Source organism: Dromiciops gliroides, chromosome 2 (assembly GCF_019393635.1).
Source record: "Dromiciops gliroides isolate mDroGli1 chromosome 2, mDroGli1.pri, whole genome shotgun sequence".
NCBI classification, from domain to species: domain Eukaryota; kingdom Metazoa; phylum Chordata; class Mammalia; order Microbiotheria; family Microbiotheriidae; genus Dromiciops; species Dromiciops gliroides.
The window spans coordinates 517,793,703-517,806,439 of record NC_057862.1 but is presented as its reverse complement, the minus strand read 5'-3'; the positions used below and the strand labels follow the sequence as shown (position 1 = coordinate 517,806,439).

Genomic DNA, 12,737 nt, shown 5'->3' with positions numbered 1-12,737 from the left:
TTCCTTTTGCAGCAAACAGTAAATTCTCGGCAGGGTCCCTTGAAAGGCACACATCCTGGTGTTCCTCGTTTTAGGCAGACTCCCCCCCGGAGATAACAGGGTCTCTCATAATAGAACCCCCTAGCGCTCCCTGCACAAAGAAAAAGAAGCTCAGCAAGTGTTTGAAGTTGAAACTAGTCCTGATGAGGATGGAAGATCCCCTGGTCCAGCTGGAGCTTCTTAACCAGGGTCATATGCTGCACCGCTTTTCCCAAGAAGACCCATTACCAGCAACAGACTATGAGTGGCTATAGTTGTTCATTCATGGCAAGGAGGCAGGCCTGGGAGAGTCATAGTAGAACTAGAGCTGGATACCCTCGCTGGTTGCAGTAGTGGGGATCAGGCAATACTGGCTGCATGGACAAGGACAGGGGTTGGGAAGCCAGGCAGAGCATCTGCAAATGGGGCAAGAATACGAATCATGAGTCTATTTTTAATAGAGTCAGTTTCGGGGTAAGCAAGCACATGATAGGGCCAGCAAAGATAGTAAGATAACAGATTTAGAACTAGAAAGGGACTCACAGTTCATTTAATCCATTTATAGATCAGAAAACTGAGGCCCAGAGAAGGAAGTGACTTGTCTAAGGACACAGAGTTTGCTAACTAAGGTCTTCTCCAAATCTAGAGCTATTTTTTAATCCAGAAAAGATTGCAAAAGTATATGTATTATAAGGAATCAGGGCGAGCAAGGATTCAGAAACCAGAAAGACATTGTAGTCAGAAGGAATTAATCAAGAGAACAGCCCAAACTCTTGTTTGGTGTAGTTCAGGCTAAGGGATTAAGCAGTAAATAAGCAGGAATGGGGCAATATCACTGGCTCACTGAGGAAATGTTTTTGGTCCTATCTTTCAGGTTGACCTATGATTCCTATGTTACAGGAACCAATCCCAACAAATCTATATCCTATACATAGGGGTGGGTAATACAAACCTCTGGCAAAGGTATGTAGTGTACGAGTAGAGGAATGTGAGTATTTTGTAGCGAAATCTTAACAGCCTGCATATATTACCCAACACTTCATCTCCCTTTGACACTCATAAATTTATTTTGTAAGACTCCAGAGAGGAAAAACTTAGAAGCAAGGGAAAGAGAAGAAAAATCTGACTTCCTCCCTCAATCACATAGGATCTACTGAGAGAAGACAACCTAGTAAAGGGGAAATAGCTCAGTTTTGAGATCAGCAGACATGAGTGAATATCCTGGTTAATTAATTATTGGTTGTGCAAATGTAGACAAGCCACTTCCTTTCTTTATATTTGAGCTTCCCCATTTGTAAGAGGAGAAGATGGAACTAGATTGTGTCTAAAGTCCCTTCCAGTTCTAAATCTATGAGCTTATTAGGCTCTGAAACCATGGGTTCACTTGTAGAGGTATAAAGGGAAACTGAGGTCACTTAGTCTGGGAAGTCATATTATTTTTTGCAGGTATTAATGGCAAGCATGTTGATTAGACTGAACCATCAAGCTATGGTCTATCAAAGGTGAATATGATGGGAACGCCTTCCTTATTTATTAATTTATTTAAAGGCTCAGAGGATCACAGCTCTGAAGGCAGAAGGCACCAGGCTGGGCTCAGAGGAAATCTTCTCCAATCCCCTCAAGTAATCAGAGGACCTAGATTCAAATTCTATCTGGAATGCTTTTTGTCAGTGTGACCTTGGGTAAATCACTTAATTTATTTGAGAATCAATTTCATCACCTGTAAAATTGTAGGGGGTGGTGAGGACTAAGGGATTTCTCAAGTCCCTTTTATTTCAGGGCAATGAGGGTTAAGTGACTTGCCCAGGGTCACATAGCTAGTAAGTATCAAGTGTCTGAGGCTGGATTTGAATTCAGGTCCTCCTGAATCCAGGGCTGGTGCTTTATCCACTGCACCACCTAGATGCCCCCTCTCAAGTCCCTATTGACTGGCATTTTACAAAGGAGAAGCCCCAGGCCCAGAGTGGAAGTGACTTGTGCATAGTTGCCAAGGAATTAAGTACCAGATCCAAGATCAGAACCCCATTCTTCTGGATCTAATGTGGTGTTCCCACCAGTGTACCAATACCATTGTTGTTTTGTCACTTATTCATTTTGTTTGCAATCTCCCCTCCCTCAGAAAGGAGTAGTTTTATTTTTATTCTCCCAGTATATTGTCATATACATATATACATATACACACATATGTGTGTATACATATATACAGATATGTATATGTGTGTATAGATACAGTTTATACCATACACATATACTATACATATACATATGCAATTTCTGAAGTAAATATCATATACACACATATCTATTTACTTCAGAAACTGCTCCTTATAAAGGGACTGAGACCAAACAGTCAAGAAAATATTGGTTGCTCAAGACAATTTTGTTTCAGGGCCACATAACCTCTTATATAGGATAAACACAGCAAGAGCCTTGAGTTGTCCCATTAGAAGAGAGACTAAGCATGTGCAGAGGAGAAAGGCACCTTCAGGACCTGCACATACTTAGTCTTCCTCTTTGCAGGAGGAGGCAAAGGGGAGGAGAGCCCTGGTCCCTGCTCTTTGTCTATTGTCTTCTCTAGCCTTCATTCTAGCATGCTCAATGAAAACCTCAAGCTTGCAAAAGAGGTATGCTATACCCATTAAATACCCAAATCTCTGAATAAATAAACACAAAATATCCAACCTATTGAGAAGAGATCAGACCTGTTATGTAGACACAACTAATGGTAGGTTGACTAAACTCTTTCCACTTTTCAGTAATTTGTGTAGGTTCAGTATAGACACAGCCCCAACACTCCTCTGCTTCAACTTTCCATATTGACTCTCATCTGGGAATGATAGGCCTACTTGGAAAATGATGGCCCAGTGAGTGCAGGCCTGTCATCAGGTACTTTACCTGGCACTGTCTGGAAAAGGGTGAATAAAGCAGTGAAGAGAAGGTATAAGATTCTCATGGTGAAAGATGGATTTATATCCCAGGTCCTAAAAATAAGAGGAAAGGCTGATAAGGTCATGGTTATCCAACAGGAGAGGTCACAAGGCCAGAACAACCTATTCTCCATCCTCCCATCTATTTTCCCCTCACGTTTTCCCTGCCTGGTCATAAGGGGAAAATCAAAGACCAACCACCAAGGCAACCTATTTTATTCTTTTCAAGACCCCATTTTTCTAATTAGAAAACAATGCACATGGGTGCTATTCATCTTCTGTGAGGCTCCTCTTCCTCCTAACCCTAAGCCTGTTTCTATGACCTCTTTCTTCAACCCTCTCTAGTCATACCTGTTGTGGCTAAAAGCAGAGACTGGAAACTTCCAGGAGTCTTCCAAGGAGAAGTCAAATCAGAATGGCATTATCTTCACGGGCTAGGGGTCTATTGGGATGTCTATGGGGATTTAAATTGGAGTGACTACATTATCTCTTTTCTTAATATGTCTCCTATATCCTCTCTTCATATCTACTAGCTGACCAGTGATACCAGAAGTCCATACAAGTCCCTCTTGCATGCTAACATCCTGAACCAAGTGACTGGAATGTTTGTGAAGACCAACTAAGTGGTGCAGTAGATACAGTTTTAGGCCTGGAGTCAAGAAGACCTACATTCAAATCCAGTCTCAGATACTTCTTAGCTGTGTGAACCAGGTCAAGTTATTTACCTGCTGTCTGCCTCATTTTCCTCAAATGTGAAGTGGAGATAATGATAGTACCTACCTTGCAGGGTTGTGAGGTTCTAATGAGATTAATATTTGTAAAGCATTTAGCATGCTCCCTGACACAGAGTAGGCTTAATAAATGCTTATTTCCTTCCTTTCTTGAAGAACTCCCTGATAACTGACAGATGAAGAAAGTGCTTGGAGGTACTTTTGATGCCAATTAGCCTATATCCCTTCATATAACTGCCAAAGTAATTGTTCAAATGTAGTGCTCTGATCATATATTCCTCTAACTCAAAAACCTTCAGTAGCTCCCCAAGGACTGCCAAATAAATGAAAACACCTGGTCTTAGGAGAAAAAATGGAAGCCGTCTGAAGAGACTACTGTGGATGCATAGATGATCTACCAACAAATTTGGATTTTTCAAAGCTATATTGAGTGGTTTGGTACTGCAAGAATAAGGTCAAGAGTTCCACAATTCAGAAAAAGCCAAAGCTATCAAGGAGAGCTAGAGACAGCAGAAGGGAATCCTTTTTAGTTAACTTAGGGAAAAAAAGATCAAAGAAAGAGGATTTTGAGTGGAGAGATGAAGAGAACTTAAAACAGAAAGAAACCAGAACTGCTCAACTTTAATTTTGCTTGGGTTTGTTTTTGTTTTGTGTTTTTGTTAAGGAAAATCAAACAGGAAAAGATGTAATAAAATTTTTAATAGACAGTTGATAAGCAAATGAATAAGGAGATAGGAGGCCCTACCGACCCCTGATAAATCAATTCCCCTTGGCCAGATGAATTATATCTGTGGTATGGAAAGAGCTGATAAACATGCTGAGCTGTCTATGATATTTGAAGGATGTTAAAAAGAAGGAAGGGTGCTACAGGTCTGGAGAAGTGCAGATAATCCAGTTTCCAAAAAGGAAAGAGAATAGAGTCTGAAAACTATAGACCAGGGAGCTTGACAATGATTCATGGGAAGCTTCTAAAATGGATTATTAGAGATGATGGTTAATGAACATCTAGAATAAATTTCATCAAGAACAAGAGTTTCCAGATATCTATCCAACCATTCAACAAGCATCTCCTATGTGTTGTACTAAATGCTGAGGACTTGAATGGAAAAAAAACAATTAGTACCTGACCCCAGGGGGCTTACATTTTTATTGCCTTTCTTACAGCATTACTAAACCGTCCAAATAGGGGAATACCATAGGTATAGTTTACTTAGATGTTAGCAAAGAGTTTGACAAATATCTTATTCTATTCTAGTTGAAAATATGGAGAAATATGTCCAGATAGTACAGTTGGATTGCTTTATAACCGTTAATGATTTTATGTCACCTTAGCAGGAGGTCTTCAGGGGAATGACCCAGGAAACTGTTCTTGCTCCACTGCAGCTTAACATTATTATCAATGTCATAGATAAAGGCACAGGTGGCATCCTTTTAAGGTTTTCAGATGAAACCAAACCAGGAGGGATAGTTCTCACACTGTATGGCAGAGGCAGGATTTAAAAAGATGATGACAGGCTAGAACACTGGACCCAATCAAATAAGATGAAATCTAATAAGGATAAATGTATCCTTCATATCATCACCTGATCATCTACCCTAGCCTTCTGATTGTTATCTTCCTTGCTGCACACATCCTGGACCACCTTGAGGAATTTTGCCATAGGTGATGATTCATTCTCTTCCAGATCCAAAATTCTAGGTCATTCTATCAGATAGTGAGCTAGCCAGTTCTACTATTTGTTGTCAGATTCAGAACCAAGGCAATGTTACAATCTAGTCACAATCTAGTCACGATCTAGTTACAATCTAGTTACAATCTAGTCTGACCATCCAGTCAGCCCATTTCCTTATCATTCTCACAGCTGTGAGGTGCATTCTCTTTCCCCCTTACCACTCTCAATGAAGACCACCTTTCTACCTCTTGTTCTGGGAATAATAACCAATGCAGTACCATCATTGTTTCAATAGATTTCTTTTGTTTTGATTCACCATCTCTGTGATTTCACAAACTGAAACACATTATTAATAAGTATTTTATCACACATCAAGGCCTTCCGTAATTTGACTCCAACCTATTTCACATAATTTTGCTTAATATACTCTACATTCCAGAAAAATCCAGACCAGTCTTCTAACTTTCTCTTTCCTCCTCTTTTGTTTTTCTGCTTTTGCTTATGCTGTCCTTGATAAGTGGGATTTCCTGCTTTTTCTTATGCTGTCTGTGATAAGTGGGATAAATTTGATCCATATCATCTTTTACAAGTCAGCTTGGGTGCTATGTACACTATGAAACTCTCCATGAATCTTCTACCTCTTACCTTCTGTTCAGGTTAAAGTGGTAATCCACATATTTAGGAGGTAGTCAATGGAATATTCTTTGAATTTATTTAAATCTTGTTCAAAATAATTTTATTTTCTACTGACAGAATGTTCATGATGTGTCAATACTATAGGAATCTCTGATTTAAGTGACTTGTTGCTATGCTTGCATAGCTAGCAGGTTTGAGAGGCAAGACTTGAACCCAGGTCTTTCAGATTCTAAATCTAAAACTCTATTTATAGCACCATGCTTCCTCTTAATATTTATGACAATACTGGTTAATGTTTTGCTTACCCTTTAAAAAAGAGATATATTTTTATTTAAAAGGAATAATTGAAAGGAAAATGATGCTCCCCTCTCTCTGAGTTAGCAGTGCTATGGGAACTCTGACTTTTTGAACTTTGAGGTTCATGATTCAGACACCACAATCCAATTAAGACACCACAAGGTGGCAGTTTATTCAAAAGACTAAAGAATGAATATTGGCCTGAGGAAAGCTGGCCTTACAAACCCATGCCTTACAGAGGCAAGGTCACCTTTGGTAAACCCACCTCACTCTATCCTAGTGACTAATTCTCTTCCTATATTGGGAAGAAACTGTCTTAAACACATACTAAGATGTCCAGGAGGAGCACCTCTGTTGGGAATTTTTAAGAGACTCCTAGAAACCCAGTGTTGAAAGGGACCTGAGAGATCATTCAGTACAAGTTCTTACTCAAAGAATACATCCCAAATCAGGGCCAAGGAGTTCACTACCTATCAAAACAGCCTATTCCATTTTTTTCTATAGCTCTAAAAGTTAATAAGATTATTTTTCCTGAGGGCAGCTAGGTGGCTGAGTGGATAGAGCACCGGCCCTGGAGTCAGGAGTACCTGAGTTCAAATCCGGCCTCAGACACTTAACACACACTTACTAGCTGTGTGATCCTGGGCAAGTCACTTAACCCCAATTGCCTCAGTGAAAAAAAAAATTAAAAAAACAAAAAGATTATTTTTCCTTATATTGGGTCCAAATCTTTCTCTTTGCAACTTTTACTCATTGATAGAAATTCTTTCCTCTTCTGCATGATAGTCCTTTAAATACTTGAAGCAAACTACCATTTCTTCTCTACACTCAATGCCTCCAGTTCCTTCACTCTGTTCTATAGGTATGCTTAGAGTTCCATGAGGGCAAGATGAAAGACTAATAGTCATGCTTGACACCCAGGGACACATGGCCCATCCAATTTTTCATCACCCCTCAGAAAAAGGTTATGCTCTTAACCAAATGAAGTAGAAACTTCAAAGACGTCTTTTAAAAATAAATGAAAGGAATAACAACAGTATTCACTCATTTGTAGGTCAGAATCTTGGGAACCCTAATGCTCTGGAACATATCCATGACCTGGAATTAAACAAAAAAGGCCTCTGAATAGCCAACAAAGCTGCCAAGATATGCTTATGCTAACTCCCATTTATTTACCTCTATTGAGAAGCCCTACTCAGGCCTTAGTTTTGAATCTATTTGTTCTTATTTTATACAATATTCTAATAAACTGAATTTTCCTATCCATAGCTGATTAGCACATGAGAAGGCGGCCCACTGACAGCAGTAAGAAATTACAGCTGAATTCCATATCAAGGGACACCAAACTATACATGCATATGACACATGACAACATAGTGGTGATGAGATAGTAAAACTATAAATCTTAGAAGTTGGAATTAAAAACAGAAGTCTGGCATACATTGGGTAATGGTGCAAATTGCCTTACATAATTCAATAGGATGTAAGCAGTAATTAATGCCCAAAGTGGTAGCCTAGAGTCATCACTAAGAGGGAAAGTTTTATTTCATCTCCTCTGTTCAAAAAGATATTGAAATGGATGTTACAATTATCATGGCTTTGCCCCAATGTTTCTTGACACTACTGTCAGGAAGACATTGCTGGAGCAGACATGACACTGGGGTTTCTTATATGTGAATATATGACAGTAGGTTGCTCTATATTGGCAACTAGATGGTGAATGGAGTGATAAACTTGGAGTCAGGAAGAGCTGAGTTCAAATCTTGCCTCACATACTTATTAGCTGTCGGACCCCAGGCAAGGCATTTAATTTCTTTCAGCCTTATTTGTAATATGGGAATAATAGTAGCACCTATCTTGCATAGCTGTTATGAAGATCAAATGAAATGATATCTATACAATCTTTTGCAAACCATAAAGATTTATTTTAAAGTGTTAGATATAACAGTCCCGGTCACCAGAACTGAGTCTCCAGTGTCTCTGCAGTATGCATTGAACTTTCCATGGACATAGAAAAGTGAAATCTGGAAGGGCCTGAGAAGCTCACCACAGGTAATTTAATTCTTCCATTTAAAGACAGATTAGGGGGGCAGCTAGGTGGCACTGCGGATAAAACACTGGCCCTAGATTCAGGAGGACCTGAGTTCAAATCCGGCCTCAGACACTTGACACTTACTAGCTGTGTGACCCTGGGCAAGTCACTTAACCATTATTGCCAAAAAAAAAAAAAGACAGATTAGAAGCACAGTGGTCCATTATGATTTAGCCCCCTCTGACTCCAAGTCTTTCCACTATAGGGCAACCTGCAGTTTGGCCACTCTGTAACGTCAGCCCATTTTTGGCTTTTCTCCCTTCTGGTGCCAATAAAGCAATTCCCTCCATTCTCTAGTTATCTTCCACTTTCCCTTTGAGGCAGTGAACAGAGCATTTATCCTGAAACCAAGAATTCGAGATTTGAGTTTGGCTCTAAATCTAACTTGCCTTGAGCCTTTGTACCCTCCTCTATAAAAAGGACAATCATCCTTCTTCTACCTAACTCATGAGACTATTATAAGAAAAGTACTTTGTGAAGTAAGGGATAGTGGACCAAAATTTCATTGAGAAAGTCAGCCCAGGAGGAATGAGAAACTCTCATGTATCAAATTCTGATTTGATTTGAAATTTGAAATTTGATTTGAAGATACAAAGGAAAAGATTTCTAAACAGGAAGAAAAGCAGGAAAAGTCTAAAGAAACCCATGAGAATGCATAGGAACTCCTCAATTAAAAATATATATATATACAAAGAGTTATTTAATATTAAATTCTAGAAAATAACAGAAGATGGAAATAAGAATGGGTAGCAGAAAAATATGACAGTACTGTAAAAATAGCATTAGGAATACTAAGGTACGAAATGAGCTTAGGCTAGGGAGGGAAGGTAGGGAAACAAAATAAGGATGTGGAGGTTTTAAAATAGATATTGGGAATAAAAGAGGCTCAAAGAAGAGATAGAACTGTTTTATAGGGAGCATGGGAGCATGATAACTGATAGAAGGGAAAGGTGCTCTTCTCTGTCAAAGAGAATTACCTTTGCTCTAGAAATAACAACAAAAAGAATTAACAAGGAATTTATATTCTTTTTTGTTTGTTCATTTTTTTTTGGTGAGGTAATGAGGGTTACATGACTTGTCCAAGGTCACACAGCTAGTAAGTGTCAAGTGTCTGAGGCTGGATTTGAACTCAGGACCTCCTGAATCCAGGGCTGGTGCTTTATCCACTGTGCCACCTAGCTGCCCCCAAAGAATTTATATTCTTAAAAAGAAACTCAAGGAATTGATACCCAAGATATGTAAGGAAATAGCATGAGACCACCTAGTTGCCTAGTTGATGAATTCAAGTCACCTGACCCAGATGAACAACAGATTTAGGGACCGAAGAGGATAGAAAATGTGATTGCTGAACCATTAGCATTGAAAAATGGTGACTAGCAGAAGAGGTGTCACAAGATGGAAGAAGGGCAACTATTCTGATTTTTAAAAAATAAGGGAAGAGAAAAAAGCCTATAAATAAAGACCAGTGAGTACAATTTTCTAGAGAAATAGACCATTAAAGAAATGATTAGTGATCATATGTGAAAAGAAAGGACAATGACAAAGAACCAATCTGACTTCATATAAAAGATGGTGCATTGGATATAGTGCATGACTTGAAGTCAATAGCGCCTCAGTTCAAATCCTATTTAATCCATGTATTTGCTGTGTGACCCTGTGCAAATCACTTAAAGTCAGTTTCAGGTTTCTCACATGTAAAATGAGGAAGTAGGACTTAATCGCCTGCAAGATCCCTTCTTGAGAGTGTTTCTAAATTAATAGATGAGTGAGATGCTGTGGATATAGTTTACCTATATTTTAGAGAAGCATTTTATAAAGTACCTCATAATTCTTGTGGAAAAGATAGAGATGTGAATTAGACAATAATATAGTTATATGGGTTCAGAACTTGTCGAATGCAAAGAACAGTCAGTGGTTTAAATATCAGATTGGCCAGAGCTCTCTAGTTCAGTGTCCTAAGGGAGCTATGCTTAGTTAACCTTAACATTCTGTTTAACATTCTGATCAATGACTAAGATAAAGGCACAGATGGCATGCTCATCAAATTTGCAGATACATAAAACTGTGAAGGATAGTTACACTGGATGAGACACTTAGGATCAAAAAGATCTTTACAATCTAGAACACTATGTTGAACAATAAGAGATTAGAATTTATTGTAATAGGGAGATGACATAGATATATGCCTTAGGAAAAAAATCACTTTGGCAGCTGAATAGAGAAAGGATTGGAGTGGAGATAAGTTTGAGTTAGGGAGACCAATTAGAAGAGTGTTGCAATAATTCAGGTCAAAGGTGATGAAGCTATTGCAACAATTCAGGTCAAAGGTGATGAGGTTTGAACTAGGGTGACAGATATTTGAGTGGAAAGAGTTCTCTTTGAACTTGCTGAGTTTGAAATCCCTACACATCATCCTATTTAAACTTCCAACAGTCCATTGGCAAGGGGGGAATTTGAGCTCAGGAGAGAGACTTGGACTGTGTGTGTGTGTGTGTGTGTGTGTGTGTGTGTGTGTATACACACATGCAAATATGTATATGTGTATGTGTATATATAGATATGTGTGTATATATCTATATATACACACAAATATGTATTTGTATATGTGCATGTATATATATATGTGTATGTGTATGTGTATATATATATATATGTATATATAGATATATACACACACGGAGAGAGATTTGGAAGGCATTTTTGGAGAAGCAACTTCTAGTTTTGAATATCATTTCTAAAGTTATTTTGGCTGACATTATTTCTCTAATTTTTAAGATTTTTTTGAGCTTATGTTGGATTACTTTTTGGATTTTTCTAGTTTTAAAATTATATACCATAAACATCAATTCTATCTTTTTCCTTTTTATTAATATATTTTCAGAATTATAATTTTTCCTTTAGGGATGGCTTTAGCTACATCCTAGAAATATTGTTTTGTTGTCTCGGTATTATGATTATTTTCCCCAGTTTTTTTCTTTGACTCATTCGCTATTCAGGATGTTATTATCAACTCTCCATTGAGGTCTGCTTCTTTTGCTTGTGTTCTCTTTCTTAACTTATTATTTTAAGGTCTGTTTCTGAAGAGTTTTTTATTTCTGCTTTTTTACGCTTATTTATGATGTTTCTATGTGATATCATATGCTCTACTTTTACACAAGATCCATTTGATGTTGAGAAAAATACATATATATTCTTTAATGTTCCTACTCAAAACAGAGAATGTCTTACAGTCAAAATTCCCAAACAATATGATCATTTCTATAGTTTTTGTCTTTGTTAGATTTGCTGGGGTCAAAGAGAGGAAAATTTAAAGTCTCCTACAATTATTGTGTTTCTATGTATACTTATAGTTATAATTTTAATGAAAAGAAAACTGGCTCTGGAGTCAGAGGATCTGGGTGCAGAGCCTATTCTTTTCGCTTACCTGTTTGATCCTAAATTTCCAGTTTGAGCTGTTTCCTTATTTTGAAAACAAGGGAGTTGAACTAGATGACCTCCACCAAAATCTAAAGTTATGATTTTACGATTGTTTTTAGCTAGTAAGTTAATTTGTCCTTTATGAATTTAGGTGTTTTGTCAGTTATTATCTCTTTTAGTATTAATGTTAGTTTATTGTTTAGGTTTCCTTTATTCATAATGTAGTGTTCCAGCTTATCTCTCTTGATAATGCTGATTTTTAGTTTCTGTTTTTCTGAAAGGCACGTTTATAATTCCTGTTTTTATGTTATAGTCTTTCAATTTCTTTGTCTTTATTTTGTAGATGTAGTTATTTTATTAGGAAGATTATTTTTTTTCTTAAGACAATCTGCAAGTCTCTTTTCTTCAGTTGGATTGCTTAATCCATTCACTTAAAAAAGCCCCAACTTTTAAAAGCCCTGAGAGCTCTGATTTTTAATTTTTATTCATTTCCTTAATGATTTTTATTTCTCTTTTGAACTATTCTGGATTTTTTATTTGATGCCCTATAGCCTTTAGGGACTCCAAAGGATCTCTCAGTGAGTAATTTTGGTTTATTTATTTATTTTTTGCGTATAATATTTGTTTAGTCCGCTCTGTGTTTCTAGTCCTCCTTTCTTCTGATTTATCTGTGAGTGAGATTTGTATTCAAGCTTTCTATATTCAGTTTTTGGCCTTTCAGCCTTTTTCAGTCACTGTCACTGAGTTCTTATTTTACTCTTTGGTTCTTTCCCTTTCCAATACTGCACAGGTCCCTGAGGTTGGGCTGCTAGATAACCTCAACTTCTTTGGGATGGTGGTTAATGGGAGTTTGCTAGACCTGGGCCTTTGTCATAACTACACTCTGGGGCTCAGGGTGGGGAAAGAAATGGCCTAGGCTGAGTTTTTAATCTCCACCCCTTCAGGA

General features: G+C 37.8%; 1 long non-coding RNA gene across 1 annotated transcript in view; it reads right to left on the bottom strand.

Annotated features, from left to right (window-relative positions):
* LOC122744588 overlaps positions 1-12,737 on the bottom strand; it is a 30,995-nt gene continuing 18,258 nt past the window's right edge. The window contains exons 2-3 of the long non-coding RNA XR_006355087.1: positions 2,914-2,999; positions 1-434 (exon numbers count right to left, since the gene is read on the bottom strand). This is a non-coding gene — a long non-coding RNA (uncharacterized LOC122744588). The remainder of the gene's footprint in view (positions 435-2,913; positions 3,000-12,737) is intronic.